The sequence below is a fragment of the Rhipicephalus microplus genome, chromosome 10 (assembly GCF_043290135.1).
Source record: "Rhipicephalus microplus isolate Deutch F79 chromosome 10, USDA_Rmic, whole genome shotgun sequence".
Lineage (NCBI taxonomy): Eukaryota > Metazoa > Arthropoda > Arachnida > Ixodida > Ixodidae > Rhipicephalus > Rhipicephalus microplus.
Window position 1 is genome coordinate 72364478 of NC_134709.1, and position 17472 is coordinate 72381949.

A 17472-nucleotide genomic window follows, 5' to 3' on the forward strand; every position below is an offset into this window, starting at 1 on the left:
GAAAAAAATGTAGAAAAAAGGACACTCGAAAGCATAGGCCGGCAAAAAATGCGGAGTTCTCTCACACTCATCCACGAAAATATATTTTACGCTTAGGACTCACCCAGGCTCAAAGCCGCCACAATTTTCCTCAACAGCACTCACTCAATTTCAGGTACACTTAGTTGTCGACAGGGTTCGTTTGGACTCAATTTCACTTAATTATAATCACACGTGCTCACTCAGACACAGACTCACGTCTTAATGGGAGTTCCAGTGAGTCTGCGGGAGTCGATTGACCCATCAGTTATTTTACCATCTTAAGGTTGCAAGGCAACAATATAAAAAGACTACAAAAAAAGCGCAACTTCTATGACGCTCTAGTACGTCTAGTATTCAATCCATCAGCACCCAGTGTTTGCAACACTAATACAAAGCTGCAAATCAATTTGGATCGTGAATTAGGGGGCCAATATATTTTTCACAAAAATTATGAAGGTCATCACTTAAGGAGCCACAACTTCTAGAAACAGGGCGCTTATACAAGTAGTTGAGAGTTTTGCTGTCACACAATTTTTCCCTGACTGCACATTTCGACTATGTAGTTTCCTAATTCGCAACAACAACAAATACTAATAAAATAATTTTTAACGTGTGGATTCACGCGTATGAAGGGCAAACCAACTAGCCCGAATTTCAACTCTAGTTATCACATAACAGCTTTCGCGCTGTAAAATAGAGAGGTTATTGCAGTAGCCAGAAGCAAAGAGGCGTAAAAAACAACATGTGGCAACCATAGCGGAATGTTTTATTCCATAGATCCTTTTGGTACTTCTTCGTAAATATTAATGTTGAAATTGTGGCGGAATTGGCTACACTATAATTAAAAATACTATAAGCTAAGCTATTCACTTGCTCACACTGAATGCAGCAAAATCTTTCAATTTATAACCTATTTCAAATTGTAAACCAACTCAACAGATGAAAGACCGCTTTTTTAAATGCGAAGCATTTCTTGGTGAACTCCAGTGACTTTGCGTCTATCTATCTATCTATCTATCTATCTATCTATCTATCTATCTATCTATCTATCTATCTATCTATCTATCTATCTATCTATCTATCTATCTATCTATCTATCTATCTATCTATCTATCTATCTAGCCGCCTACGACTTTTAGCTCCCCTGGCCATTTCGATAATCGTATAGATACCAAACTTAGTATGGCGTAACATGACTGCATGAAGAACATATTTGACTAGTCATAACATGAAAATCATCAAATGGATGTCAGGAATGTCATGATTTATAATTCATGGTCTTGCGGCTCTTGCGGTAGTTTCATTCACATTGCATGTTGCAAAACTGGTATGCTATGACATGATTGCATGGCGAACACAAGCGACAGACCATAACATGAAAATCATGACATGTGTGTCATGTAACAACATGACTACATGCCAAACTCATAATGTGCTCGCGGGCGTTTCGCTAGTGTCAGATATACCAAATTTTGTATTACGGTACGTGAATGGATGACGAAGGTATGTGAATGGAGCAAACATGATAGTCATCAGATGCCTTTAATGTAACAACATGACTGCATGCCATGCTTATGATGCTCTGGCTGCCGTTTCGCTAGCTTTGCTCATACCAAATTCGGTATTATGGGACTTGAATGGATGACGAAGGTATGACACTGGTGCAAACATCATAAACATGAGATGCGTGTCATGTAACAACATGACTACATGCTACGCTCATGATGCGCTCGTGGCCATTTCAATAGCTTCAAATGTACCAAACTCGGTATTAAGTGACGCGAATGGACGACATAGGTAAATGACACATACAAACATGATAATCACGACATGCGTGTGAGATAACAACATCACTACATGCCACATTCAGGATGCACTCGTGGCCGTTTCGCTAGCTTTACATGGGCTGAATTCGGTATTACGTGACGTCAATGGAAGAGGAAGGTATGTGACTGGTGCAAACATGATAATCAAGAGATGCGTGTCAAGTGAAAACATGACTACATGCCACAGTGAAGGCGCCAATACATTTCGACGTGACGCGGTGTGCGTTCTCAACGGTGTTCAAGTCGTCGGGTCACGCCGGCGTCGCCACGGCAGGCACCGGTCCTGCCATATACTCGCAAGCGCGTGCCATGCTGCGTTGCTTTGACGCATGCGCGTTTCAGCACGTCCATTGTCCCTCCGCCATGAAAAGAGGGAGATGCAGTGTTCTATGGGTAAAGTCGTCAGCACAAAATGCAGCACGTCGCATTTCCTTCCGGTGTCCACCGGGCCATGCCGACGGACGCTGGTCGCGCCAGCCGCGCCTGGCGTCGTTTTAGATGTGGAAGCATCTTATACTCGCGCCTTGTAGTGCGCCGTCCGCGCCGTCCGCACCGCTTCTCGAACATTCGACAGCTAACGCGCGCGCATGCGCCGTCGCGCCGTCGCCCACTCTTCCACCATCTGTGCATCCCTTCCTCCTCTACACACCGCGCGCGCTTCACTCCTCCACCATCTGTGCACCCTTCCTCCTCTACACACCGCGTTCGACATCTACAATTCTCCTGATTCTCCAGTGGACGCGCATGTGGCGTCGCGCTTCGAGAACATTCAACAGCTGACAGTGCATGCGCCGTCGTGCTCTATATATACTCAAGGTCGGCGCTCGCTCGCTCAGTTGCCGCTCGTCGGTTGGTTTGTACGGCGCGTCGACGTCCAAGGTCGCGGTGAAATGAATTCCAACGAATCCACAAACACAATGATCGACGTCCCTTCGACCAGCGCCGCCCTTTCGCATACGTGTGTACGTGTTCACTCATTTAACACCCCCTCCTACAACCACGTTAACCAATTTAGCCATCGACCCAAGTAAGTCGCAATTTAACACCCCATTTCACAACCACGTTAACCAATTTAGCCATCGACCCAAGTAAGTCGCACTTTAACACCCCGTTAACCAATTATATGCTCCGCATCCTCCTCAGTGTTCCCCCGAGGGAAGCTGCGGCAATTTTTTTTTTGCTCGCGTAGCGTTGCTTCACCCAGCGTGCGCGTACGTCAACGCTACATTGGAGCGTATTGGGCCCTTCATGATGCGCTCGCGGCCATTTTACTAGCTCCACATATGCCAAATTAGCTATTGGGTGACGTCAATCGATGACGGACGTATATGACTTTTGCAACCATAATAATCCTGACACGCGTGTCATGTAAGAACATGACAGCATACCACGCTCATAGCGTGCTCGTGGTCGTTTCGCTTGCTTCACATACACTAAATTTGGTATCACGTCATGCGAATAGATGGCGAAGGTAAACGACACATCGAGACATGATAATCATGACACGGAAATCATGTATGGCATCATTTACCTCCACCTCGTAGCATTGTTTTGATTTTAAAGTGACACATCAAACTTTCTCATTCGTGCTTCGCATATCATCAATTCCCAGTTATCACAAGGCAGGAAATAAGATTATACAATGCCTTCCGTAATCGTTGTTCGTAGTGTGGTAATTTAAGACCTCAAAACATTTTTCATAGTCTTATTGCATATAAAAAGGGGACTGCATTCCTGTATATAAGATATAATAATGAAAAAAAACTCATGTATGATATTTAGAAATGTTACCATAAAATCTCATTTATGTGATTACATTCATTTTCACAGCGCGCTTCTTAAAGTATTCGGTTATTTCCAACATTATATTTTGCAGTAGAATAAGAGAACTACGATGGATGTCAGGGCAAAAGTAAACCAAAGGGGCGGGGTTTTTCAATGCACTTTCTAACTTTGCCTCAGCACTGCTCACTGTCGCGAACATGCACATTTGCATTGGTCGGATCACTGTACAGCAAAACAAAGAAATCTGCTGAGGAGAGATTTGTGAAGTAACTTTATTGAAGTATATCAACGTTATCATGCACAGTGTACAGAGTTGCTTACAATACCATTCAACAGAAGTTTTTCCTATTTAGCAAAAAATAATTAAAAAACAGATATATTGTTTTCATTGACTCCACAAACGGTTATTTATAAAGAACATCGCTATTTTTTTTTCGTGGGGTGTTTACATATCATGTTTTTTTATACCAAACTAATTTGGAGAGAGCTGCGCAAGTTTCAGTCCACGTGCACCTATATCACTGAGAACTATTGTTTTTTTTTTCAGTTATTCAGTTCAGAGAGTGCGACACGTGACTTTGTCCTTTTGCTTCTCCGTAGGTGTGTTCATTATATACAAGAAAATTTTGTCACATTTTCTGTCATTCTACACCCACACAAAAAAATTCACCCTTCAATGCGTGAACACGTGGAAGTGACGCAAACGAACTGGGGGACTCACATGCATTGCACGATAGGAAAATAATCTCAGCTTTACTGAATGCCAGCTGCTGTCAGTAGGAAGGCATCGCCGAAGCGACAGCCCCAGACCCTAATCCCTCATGATAAATCGCTCTTTACGTGGATTACGCTTATCCACGTGACGGTGACGGCATAAACTCCCGAGTCTTTATCGCCTTGGCGGTGACTAATACCTGAAGCCCACGAAGTGGTAAAGCCTGTCTTATCACCCTGCTACGTTCACAGACGTAAAGTAGTCGCACGTGGCGCATTGTAAGCCTTCTAAAGCAGGCACAGTCTACTGACGGCAAAGGTAAAAATCCACAGAAGAACAGTGTGCTATGTTTAACACAGAGAATAGCTAACACGAGTACAATCTGACAAGATTACCTTAAGAACCTCCGAGCAGCGTTTGTGTTACGATCGCCGCCATTGAATTTGCTTCAATGTGAAAGATAATATTAGATGCGGAGCATCTTATACTCGCGCCTTGTAGTGCGCCGTCCGCGCCGTCCGCGCCGTCCGCACCGCTTCTCGAACATTCGACAGCTGACGCGCGCGCATGCGCCGTCGCGCCGTCGCCCACTCTTCCACCATCTGTGCATCCCTTCCTCCTCTACACACCGCGCGCGCTTCACTCCTCCACCATCTGTGCACCCTTCCTCCTCTACACACCGCGTTCGACATCTACAATTCTCCTGATTCTCCAGTGGACGCGCATGTGGCGTCGCGCTTCGAGAACATTCAACAGCTGACAGTGCATGCGCCGTCGTGCTCTATATATACTCAAGGTCGGCGCTCGCTCGCTCAGTTGCCGCTCGTCGGTTGGTTTGTACGGCGCGTCGACGTCCAAGGTCGCGGTGAAATGAATTCCAACGAATCCACAAACACAATGATCGACGTCCCTTCGACCAGCGCCGCCCTTTCGCATACGTGTGTACGTGTTCACTCATTTACCACCCCCTCCTACAACCACGTTAACCAATTTAGCCATCGACCCAAGTAAGTCGCAATTTAACACCCCATTTCACAACCACGTAAACCAATTTAGCCATCGACCTAAGTAAGTCGCACTTTAACACCCCGTTAACCAATTATATGGTCCGCATCCTCCTCAGTGTTCCCCCGAGGGAAGCTGCGGGCAATTTTTTTACCTCATGACGCAAAAACATGAAATTTGCGGTTACTGATGCCTCTAACTGTGGCAAAGTGAAGCAATGCATTTCTTCTCTGTGTGCGTCATTAGCCTACTTTGTTCTCTTGAAAAACAATCGCAGGCGTGCAAACACGGACGTGGGAGAAAAGTTCGTGCAACACCACGGCCGTTTGTTAACTTGCACGAAGAAGGATGAAATGCCTCGTTGAGAAAATAAATCACAAGATTTAATCTAAGCACCTATTCCACAAGTCATTTTTATTCGAAAGCAACGGGCATCTTAAACTTGAAGTAGATTTCCAGTTGAATTATCCATAAATAGCCACATGGTCTGCTTGAATAGCAAATATGTAATATGATTATGATTGCAAAGCATAAATATTATTGCAAATGCATAACTGATATATATTACAATTGCAACTATATAACTTGGGATAATATTATGCTCCTTACGGTGAGTGAGAGTTAAAAAAAATGAAAGCCGTATTAGTAGGATTGGTTCGTACCTATGTAAGCGACATGCCGTCAAGCTCAACAAGTCGTTCTAAGTTTGTCTCCGAGGCATGTATACGCACTTATAATTGTTCTACAAGCATTCTGTGTACGTAAGGCAAGTAGGCAGGTCATTATTACATTTTATGAGAAGATCTGCGTTGGGAATAAACCTTGGGCGTATTGTTATTTTTAGAAAAAGGGGGGTAGCGATTTAAAGTACCGGGAACTGCTATGGGAGAGCATAAAGCCATCCAGCGGGCCTCACTTTTAATGAGGTTCTGTTCGTTTAGATAAAGTGGTAAAGGATTTAGAGTACTAGGTACTCTACTATGTTGGTACTGAACTATGAGAAAAGGCTCTTGAAGTAACCTTCACAGACTGCTGTCAGGATATTGACTTGAGGAAAGAACAGAGCGGAAGCATTTTATATATCATGGTCACATTCACCCGACCCCTCGTCTGAGCCCAGTCATGATACAGACTCACACTTGTGTCGCTGGTTTGGTTTCGGAAACTTGAACGTCGTGGTAAATTTCATTCTGGGTTCGGACATCGCTGCTCTCACTGACATAACAATATGAAGAATAACAACAAGCCTTCAATTATTAATGCGCACTGATTATATTCGCTGCACAAGTAGTACCTGCAAGTAGCCGAAACCAGCTAGCGCCACTATATTTCACAGGAGAAGGGCAGGCACTCCGGCAAGTGATGCCACGGCAGGTGGTTCGGAGAGGTTCCCCAAGATTCTGGATTCTTCCACACCGAATGCTATACCTAAGGCTATACATGCTCAAAAAAAAAACAGACCTTGCATAGTCCCTCGAATAGCCGTATGCTATCACCGAACACGCTTTGGAGTTTATGGATTGTCCTCCAATTTTTTCGTATACTTTGGGTATAGATTGACAACGTAACGAACTGAAAACTTTGCTTCTATTGAGCAAGTGATGAGAAAGGATGGCACAGAATATCATAGCCATGTGTAATACAGTAATACAGTACAGCAAAAGAGCAGAGCTATTGAGAAGGATAGATGTGAGGGTGAGGAACAAAAATTAAAAGGGAAGGCCACCAGCTGCACTCTTTCCATAGTATTGACGTCACAGGTGCGCTGATGGTCAAAATCTTTTCTTTGTTCATCTTTCGAGTTTTCAATGGCAGCGCAGCCCTTTGGATGATTGGACTCCTTTTTTTTATAATTTGTCGCTGAAATAATCTTTATTAGAAAACAAACAGGTAGTAGGAAGTGACACATGAACACTATACAATGAGTACCTGATCGCACTTCGTCACTTTGTCGCGCATTTGGTGCACACCATGTTCTCTCTTACCATTACTTGTTCTCATGAATTTTGTTCGTTAGTAACCGCGATACTATCCGAGAAAGCGAATAATGTTCATGCACACCTCAATCAACGCCTGGATTTCAAGTACGTTTATTTATTGTCTTCGACACAAGTTCTAAGCTCGCCCTTTCAGTACAAGTAGCTTTTTGCAAAAGAGAAAATAAATCGAGAAAAAAGCTGGCATCCACGTTTGTTCGATAAAAAAATACGGTCAACTGCAATTCTCGAACGCTGTCGCAACTGATCAGTTGATGCCTGCATTGTCGGACCCTGCATACCTCATATGGGCGCGCCGCTCGTTCGAGCTTTCCACCGAGCCTCATCTCAACCTGTGTTAATGCATCACCCATTTCCTACTACGTCCCACTTTTCCGAACCCGCAGGGCCACTTGAGTAGCTCTACGGTACCAACGTATCAGGAAGGGTCGACTACGGACAGCTTCACTTTTAACATACGGGTCGACAAATGCATGCTGTTCATCTGGAGACGACGCGCTTTTGTGAACGTCTATCACTTGCGGTTGATTTCTGCACGCTGCTGTGAATACACTGTCTCTCTCCCCCTTTGTTTCTTCTCTTCCCTCCTTTCTCGTTCTCATCTTTCTATCTCGCAGGCCTAATCTGCCAGTGTAGAAGAGCCGACCTGAACGTAGTGTTTTTGGTTGACCTCCATGCCTTCTCTTTTTGTGCTTGCTTCCGTCCTTCCTTTCTTCCTTCATCTGCTATGCCTGGGAAAATTTGGATTGCAGCAAAAAGATCGCGAACACGGTGTCTACGATGAAGTGTTCCGAGATTTCTATCTGAAAAAAAAGGTTGCTCTCCGAAGCGGTAAATAGGATATTCTGATTTCGCGTTGGTTCAAGCTTCATGATGAGACATAAACTTATCGTAAATATGGCCATTATCGGCCGGTGCATTAGTGATGCCTCTCGTGGGGCTTTGTCGATCAATGCCTGATGAAAAGCATCAGAATGTGAGTGGCGCTCAGAGAGCACCAAACAAATACCTGCAATATTTCCTGACTTCAGCCAGTAGTGAGCGGAATAGGAGTATTGATATCGACCGCCAGCCATTTATACGAGATCTGATGTAATGACTTCCTATGCTGTGCAACGCTCGACACGCCTCCACCCTCTGTTTCGAGAGAGCGTCCTGATGACCGTATGCTTAGTCGATATTCGCCCTTTTACCTCACTGCTTCGCATAATGGTTGTTGTGAGAAATGTACTTCGAAAGTCAACGTGACTACCAGTCGTAAAAAAACACGGTATTTAAAGAGCTCAATTGAGATATTTCCATCGAGATAACGAGTGCATGATTGGACCATTCGTTATTCTAAACTGTTCGTTAAACCGGTGTTCGTTCAAGTGAGAGTTCACTGTAGCTGGCCTTACCAGGGGCTCGTTATTTCGACAAAGAAAATCCCTGGCGATTTTTTTGTGTGTTTGTGAATTTTCCGCAAAAACATTTCTAATATGCGAATTTTTGAGTAGTGAATATTTCAGTTGAGTAGACTTGATTTGTTGACTCGGCTCATTTTCGAGCTCCATTCGACAGAGTTTCCCGCTCTTGAGAAGTGACGTAGCTGATGCGAGCTGCCCCCAAATCACTCGTTCATCGGCAGCGGTGCAACAGCGCTTGTGCATGCAGGGCCGTCGTGTCAAAACGGTCGCACAGTCGACTAAAACAAGGCACCCGCGCTTGAGTTCCTGCACCGTACTATCATATATATGTTGTGCCCAGTGTTCGTCCTCAACGGGAAGAAGAGTGCGACGAAGAAGTTTTAATGGCTGAGGTAAAGTGAAATATTGTACATCTAACCGAGGCTCAAGGATATATCAGAAAGATAGGAGACTTCGTATCACAGCAGCAAGCTGTGCCAAATGCCATGCATAGAAGTGAACCTCCTGGACACCTTCGAGGACACCAGCCCGAATTAATATTACGAAATTCTTGTCTAAATAAATAAGATTTCACACTACCGACTTCACATCTGATGTATTCAGTTATGTTTAGTATTCTAATGAACATTCAGTTTAATGTACTTTCAGTTCAGTGAACAAATTATTTAGGCCCCTTGAAGTTCTCTTCATTAAGAGTTCACTGTATAGGATTAAAAAAATGTAGAACGAGCGAATACTGTGTCGTAGAATAAAATGAAGTACTTAATGAAAGAGTAATAGGTAAAGAATAGCTGGACCTCATACTTCGCTCCAAATTCTACCAATATAAGGTTAACGAACAAATGGGCTCGATCTACAAATGAAAAAAAAATATTGCTTTTTTTAATAGTCTATGTAGCGATTACAGCGTTTTAACACGCAAATATTTTATGTCGGGGTTCACTACGGCTCCACTGACATATTTCCGTCGAGGATGTGCCGTAGTAAATGTATATTAGCGAATTGCTAAAACAGCAAGAATAAATGATTTTGCAGCAGGGCGTCGAACCAGGGACCTCGCCCATTTTATTTCGTGACGCTAACCACTACACCACAAAGAAAACCTTCCGTGATTGGGTGTCGGGAAGCTATCTGTATACACCATACACCGTTTTACAGTCCTCTTAGCTCAATAACTCTAGCGCGTATTCGTAATCAGTAGCGAGATGGTGCGACGGGCTCGCCATAGGTAGAGTTACTGTATATGCTACCTTTAGGTAGCTAAAGGTAGCATAAACAGTAAATCTAGCCTTAGGTAGCCATTGGTAGATGTGCTCGTTGGGCACGCTCTAAAAGGCGTCGCTTCTCGCATTTCGGTAAGCGCCACAACCAGGGAGCAAAGTCTCTGCTGCGATCGCGCTTATCGAACTAGTGATTCGTTAGAGCATGAAGGACACTTTGCGGTATTTTTGCTTGAAAAAAGGAAAGCCGCATCCAATAGCTACTTCTTGCTTATCGTAAACATTGATTGGCCGGTCAATCTGCAAAACTATCCTTTATTTCTTCTCTAACGCACTACTAGTTGATTATCTTCGTGTCTAAATTTTCTGCCCCCAGTAAATTACTTCTTTCTGTCGTTCACTGATGGTAAAGTGAGAAAGCAGCCGGCTGCCAACAAACCTGTGCTATTTAAAGGCCTAAATAACGCTGAGTGGGGAAAAAATGTCGGAGAACCCTTAAGTGTAGCTTTTAAGGGTTGAATGTGGCCCTGCCGCGGTGGTCTAGTGGCTAACGTACTCGGCTACTGACCCGCAGGTCGCGCGATTGAATCCCAGCTTCGGCGGCTGCATTTCCGATGGAGGCGAAAATCCTGTAGGCACTGTGCTCCGATTTGGGTGCACGTATAAGAACCCTAGGTGGTCGAACTTTCCGGAGCCCTCCACTAAGGCGTCTCTCATATTCAATGATGGTTTTGGGACGTGAACCTCCATATATCTATCTATCAAGGGTTTAAAGCAATAACGATATCCTGTTACGAGTGCGTACTTCAAACGCTCAGTGCATGAAGCCTTTCGAACTTGCAATGCACCTTTTACGTCACCTTAAGCGGATAGGCACAGTAAGGTGTGTGCATTGATTGTAGTGGCTGGCCGGCCATAAACTGATATTCGCATGTTCCCATGCCCGATGGAATTGTATGCTTGTTCCTCACATTATTACTTCACCACTTCATGTTTTCTTGTGACGCATGTTACGGGACGCGTGTGTTTTAATGCTGAAATTTCTGCGACAGGAACTCGTTGAAGCTCTCGCGTGAAAAATTCGGGAGATGGTAGGGGGATCACTGGCCCAGTTTGCTACCCCCTTGCAAGAGATCGAAACAGGGCCAAGACTTGGTGTATGCTTTGCACGAATGTATCACGGACGTGATGCATCAATATTTAGAGGGAAGGAAGGAAAATTGAGGGAAAAGAAAGGCAAGGAGGTTAACGAGCCTATAGGCAGCCGGTTTGCTACCGTGCGCATGGGAGAGTGTTGGGGAGATGAAATGTGAACAACGCTACTAGGAGCCTCTATGATTCCAGCTCGTGTTAAGAAGTTATGAACACATAAAATAAATCACTGTACCAGAATTTCGTACATGTGGTTAACACCCTGCACAGAACTTCTAAAATCAGTGAGCTAATCTTGACGGTTTATTAAGGTGCCAGTCATGGGTTGGACGGGCATTTTTTGCCCATGTCTGGGTTTCCTCATATTGTGTTACTTCTAAGTAGTGTTTTTATTAAAAATCTTCATTGATTTGTTTATTCTGTCACGTGCGTCTATTGCAGGGTGAGTGGCGGAGTTTGTCTGCTTTCTGTCACAAGTACCCGTTGATAGAGATTGTGGTTTTACCATCGGCGCACTTGTAGGGCTTGGCCTAGCATAGATGTATAATTGATTACCGCTACAGCGCACGCCCATCTACACCATCACAGAAGTCCGCAATCACGCGCTGCTTTCCTGCTACCAAGGTGAATACGGTAGCCCTTCACCAGACTTGGCAAGATGCGCGGGTCGTTGGACTAATTCAGACAAATTTAAATCTGTACGATATAATATTCTTGAACAAACGTATGCGTGTTAAACAGGCTGCTTCAGCATTGTACAAATCAAAATTACTACGTTATAGTTAGAGACGCCATGTAAAATTGTGGACACCAGTTAAAATTTGAATGCCTGAGGTTCATTAGCGCCTGTATAAATCCAACTACCGGGCCTCTTTTCCATTTTATGCATTCCGAAACGTGCGTTTTGTCGTTGGGAATGAAACCCATTCTGGTAATTAGAAAAGAGACACCATCTGCTCCAGGTCACCACGCCATCTGAAAAAAAAATTACAAACAGCTAGTGTGCAAATAAAACCGTTTTTATTATTGTTATGGTGTCGTAAATGCACGTAGTAAACGGATTTAAGTATAAGCAGTAAACGCCAAGCATATCACATGTGTACGTGCACTCTGCATTCGTTTACAAAAAAAAACGAATAATCCTGTACAAATGCTGAGTCCCTACTATAAGTTTCCAGCCGTGTTTTTTTTTTAATTTAAAAAGAAGAAAGCAGGGGGAGGCCCAGAGGTTGTATATTTGCTGGGAAGATTAAAAATCAATATATGCATCCTCACGATCGCTTACAGCTCTGTGTGAGAAGATTGGGGTATGTGATCTGCAAATGTCATTGTTTTCACTTTATATGGCATGTATGTGCGTTTAAGCGTGTGAGTGTCAGTCAGCGCCGTATGTTGCCATTGCGGCGAGCATGGAGCACTCTTTTTGCCTGTTGGAGTCACGCAGAACGCAATCTTACCTAGCTGGGGCAGCTGACCAGCAATCCTCGCATACTACCTGATGGCATTAAGTCTGCCAGAACATGACCCTCACGATGAATGAAGAAATGAAGACGAAGAAGTGTAAATTTGAGGGCTCTTTTTATTAGACACAACATTAATGAGAAGTTGGGACATAAATAAGATGTCGATGTTGCGGGGCAGATCAACTGCCTCATAGAGCTTCTATTTTTCTATTGATTTATTTGACCATATATATATATATATATAGCCGTATTTGATTTTAGTTATGATTATATTCCTTATTCGTTTCTTCTGCTAGGTAAGCGAGCTGTATCTCCCACTTAGTGAGAAAAAGAAAAACTACCTTTAACTGCCTGGTGTCATTTGCACTGGTTTCTGTTTAAAATCGTTCTCTTTTATCAGCTTTCATAACTTACATGACGTAATGCAAAACGAACATCATATTGTTTGTACACATCAAGTAATTGCATTTCGGTGACCCATGATAACCTGCCACAACGTAAACATAAAGCATTCTGATATCAACCTAAAAGATTGCTTTCTTTTGTTTGGTAGAAAGTATCAGATACAAACCAGGCTATAGCTTTCATTGGTCACCTACAAGGCAGCGCGCAGCCCTATTGCTGAGTGAAAGGGAATACCCCAGATAGAGCGATGATGCATTAGTGAATGCGAAAGAAGCGGTGTTTTTCCATATACTATAGATGTCCTTTTGATATACTATGGTTATTTTTAGGTGGCTTTGTGTAAGTCTTTTGCACCAGTTTCTTTGCCGCGTAAGAGTAAGACAGCCTTGATTATTGCTGCGTCTTTCTTCTCAAATCAGGACGCATCAGTCGTTTCCACAAAAGCGATAAAAGCACCATCTCGCGGCAGCATCTCGTCTATTTACACGTATAGGTAACACATGACTGAGTCGAATGTCAGAAAGAATCAAGTAGAGCACGCTGTATGGCTCGCTGCCCGTCCATCAGCCTTAACTTATCGCTGGTATCGAAAGCGAGATACCCCTGAGAAAACCTGTACAGCATCGAGCCTGTCGAAGGCTGTTTGTCAGAGGATCCAAACTTTCATCAACGCGGGCGAGGCACGTTGACAGGAAACACACATGAACGAGAAAAAGAAAAGAGCGAGACAGGAAGAGGGAAGGAGAGACGCGAAAAGTTGGTTGTTGGTGAAAGCCGGTGTCCTTTTTGTCTTGAAAGCACCCCAATCGAAGCAGGTTGACTCGCTCTTCTCCCTGCCGCCTCCGTAGCCCCGCCTGCGCTGGCGCGATTGCTGATCTTATCGACATCGATCGGCGTCCCAAGTTTGCGGACGGCATCTGGCTGCATAGAATATAACAGAAAGGTGACGTATACAAGAAGGATCAGTGACGTCTGTTGCCCATATGAGAGAATGTCTTTTTATTGTCTCTTAAATTTTAGGCATATAAACTTTACTTTATCACATTGTGTTCTGTCCTCTCGGGTAGTATTAGCTGGGCCACCACCCTTGAATCTGTGCGCTAGATTCGACAATGTTCGATGCTCGCTACTTCCACTTCCTGGCACCGTTTAAAAACCTTGCCGCATACATCGCTTTCAGGAGGTGTGCTCATTTCAATATGTGGCGTAAAATAAAAAAATTCCTTACGGTAAAATGACAAACTCTTCAAGAGGTGGCGTAGGTGCTTTCCTTGTGTTGATGTACGTTCCTCAGGCGTCACATCACACGATTTTCATAAGCTGTGCGTCGTGAAGCTCCTTACGTAATGATTGCCTCAAATTTAATCATATAATGATAATATGACTATTAGTAATTATTATTATTATTATTATTATTATTATTATTATTACTAACGTCCCAAAACCACCCTATGAATATGAGAGACGCCGTAGTGAAGGGCTTTAGAAAGTTAGACCATCTGGTGTTCTTTACGTGCGCCCAAATACGAGCACATGGGCCTACAACATTTCCGCCTCCATCGGCCGCAGCCGGGATTCGATCGCGCGACCTGCGGGTCAGCAGCCAAGTACCTTAGCCGCTTGACTACTGTGGCGGGGCGGCAAGCGTCACCTCTATGAAGAATCACTTTATACATATAATTGGAAGTTTGATAAGCGAGGTGCAGTGAGTATAGTGCAAGCGACCGCTTGAAAGGTCAACTAATAAAATTTTGTTGTTTGCTTTAAAAGGATAACTATAGGCTGAATAATTGCAGCCAAATTCTATCAAATTGTTGTAAATTCCTTGATCAGAAATTCCCAAACATTATAGATAAATTCCAGAACTTTCATTAGTTGCACGTTGCCCCCTACTTGTTCGGGACATTTACGATCTTTGCAAGGTTATATTTAGCAAGAAATGGCTGTTTTAATGCTTGCAGTAAATGCACAATGTTTGTTTATCACTTGAAAGTGAAGGACACTTCGGGTTTCTGACATAGCTTTCGCTAGATCGAACGTACATTGCTACTGCCATGAACTGGCTAGTCAGTGTTTTCCAAGAAGTTATGCCATATCTTGCTTTTGCTACAAAATAGACGCAGTTCCAAAAATTCTTCTGCATAGCCTTAGTGTCTGTTACTTAAATTCGATTTATTTCGTCTTTTTACTATGAAGTCTCTGCAAAGAGGACTGGCAGAAGGCGTTCTATATAGTAAACTGAATGGTATTGCCCACTGTACTGTAGCCTTCAATTTAGTGGCTATTTTCTCATTGTGGCTTCTATCACTTATTCAAGCTGCTCACCACGATGTGTCTGCAGAAGGAATTTTCGGAGACTAAATATATAGAAGTGAACCACTAGGGAGGGCCATTGAATGAATGTCCTCATTGAATGGATCGACAAGGTCAGGAAATGTCCTTCGTAAGCATCCACCGTAGCGCTGTTGGTTAAGCTGTTGGAGGTGTAAAGCAAGGCAACACCGGAACCCATGCGCGATAAAAAGTATGCTTGCTAAGTGAGGAATCTCTCCGGGAATATGGATCTTCAGAAAAAAGGCGAACATTTTCCTGATAGACTTTTTAGTGTAGACCGGACTGGATAGGCACCTGTGATAACCAGCCAGGGATTGATATATATGAAATATGTTAGTGCAGATACTGACAGTAGAAAAGGAAAGTGTACGTGTACAGTTTAATGACAGTGTGAACTGCTGTAAACAAACTGTGTATTGGCATAATATTTCAACTGGTTTCAGTGTGCTATTATGTTTTTTTTTGGAATCGTTCATTTTGGGTACCGTTCAGTATTATTCTTTTTTTTTTGGTGCAAAACATCGTGATATGGAGTAGCCGAGGCAATATGGATCTCAACCTCTCCACAGCAAAACTGTTAGAACAGAACAGAACACACATATCTTTAGTGTCTTTAGAGTTGGATTCAACAAACGGACATTGAATAAAAAACAAGCCAGTCGTGTCATACCAGATAATATAGTGTAGTAAACATCAAAGGACGCCCTCTCATTCGAAACAGTCATCTGCGCTACTTCGTGCCCTCATGATATCATTCTCTTAAAATTTTGTAAAAAAAAGTTGCTTTTAAACTCTGTAGAAATGACAATGACGACGACAACGCATTTGCTTCGTCGCGGACAGGAGGCTGCGAAAACGACGCGGAAGCGATATTTTGCAATCTTCCTTACAAAACACTATTTACACTGTTGTAAGCCATCTATCTACCTTGGGCACATTACATGCTTCGTGATATCGTAGTCAAGTCAGAAATTTTTTTCGTCCTCAAATGAGTCTTATATCTTGTCGCCCATCTACCTTGGCACATCATCAGTGCTTAATGTCTGAATGTTTTTCTTGTAATGTCCCCTATTCACTCAGGCATGCTCGGGTATTCAATACTTTTTCTCCGTGCCTTATTAGGAAATGCTTTACGTCAAGTTTTATTTTTTTGTACAACAATAAATTCAGCTTAACCATGTAGTAATGTGAGGCCTCTTCGGTTCTGCTGAAGCAATAGACAAATTCATTTTTCTCTGATTTATTACAGGCTGCAGTCGCCCCTAGCGCACGTCGCAATGCAAATAGCATACTGCCCTTTCATTCTTGAAGTCTACTTGTTTTGGAGAAAAGCTCCCACTGCTGCACTCTAAATTGTCTAAGCAGTCGATTACGGGAAACATTTTAACCTATGCGACATTGGCATGAATTTCTGACGCCAGGTTTCAGAGTGACCTTAGTGTGACTTTTGTCGCACCTGTAGTTAAGTCTTGTGGACAACCCACACAAAATAACAATGTAGAAATGAGGTTCCGTAAGGGCACGCCAAAGCACATCGAATTCTGAAGAACTCGCTATACCGTTTTCGAAGCTTTGGGTGAAAAAAAAAAGTTCATAAAAGTTCGAAGACCTTGACAATTCAATTCATACAAAATCAAATTCATGAAAACTATACTAAGCCTTACCTCAGTTAATTGCGTCTCACTCTTTCCTTTGATTACAGTGTATTCGACAAGCCACCAGTCTAAACGCTGTTGCTCCAGGGAGTCGGAGGGAAGTGTGGCTTAGCGGCAGGCTCCCTGGCTGATAGGGGCGTGCGCCCGATGCAATTTGTCCCCGCAGCAGGAATGTAACGAGAAACGCATCGTATCCCTAGGTTCCACATGACGAGCGAAAAGAATATGGCATATACAAGAGCACTATATCACAACGAAAGCGGAGAATTGCACGCTTATGCGTAACATCCGTGCGCACGGGGATTCGGTGAGACACCACGCCGCTTCTGGCGTGATGAGCTTATCACGACGGCTGCGTCAACACAGCTGAATGCTCATGACGACCATATTCTAGAGACTAATGCACCCCTCTGTGTCATACTTCCAAGCGCGTGTGACGTGTAATCCGTTGACAGGAGGTAGTCACGTGAACGGGGGAAATGCTGTTG

The 17472-nt window shown here is 43.5% G+C and overlaps 1 long non-coding RNA gene across 1 annotated transcript; it reads right to left on the bottom strand.

The window, feature by feature from the left end:
* Window positions 1–12686: 12686 nt before the first annotated feature.
* LOC142774446 (uncharacterized) lies at window positions 12687–17262 on the bottom strand. The gene is made up of 2 exons (XR_012886400.1): window positions 16994–17262; window positions 12687–13916 (listed from the first exon to the last, which is right to left on the bottom strand). It is a non-coding gene; the product is annotated as an uncharacterized LOC142774446 (long non-coding RNA).
* Window positions 17263–17472: the final 210 nt, after the last annotated feature.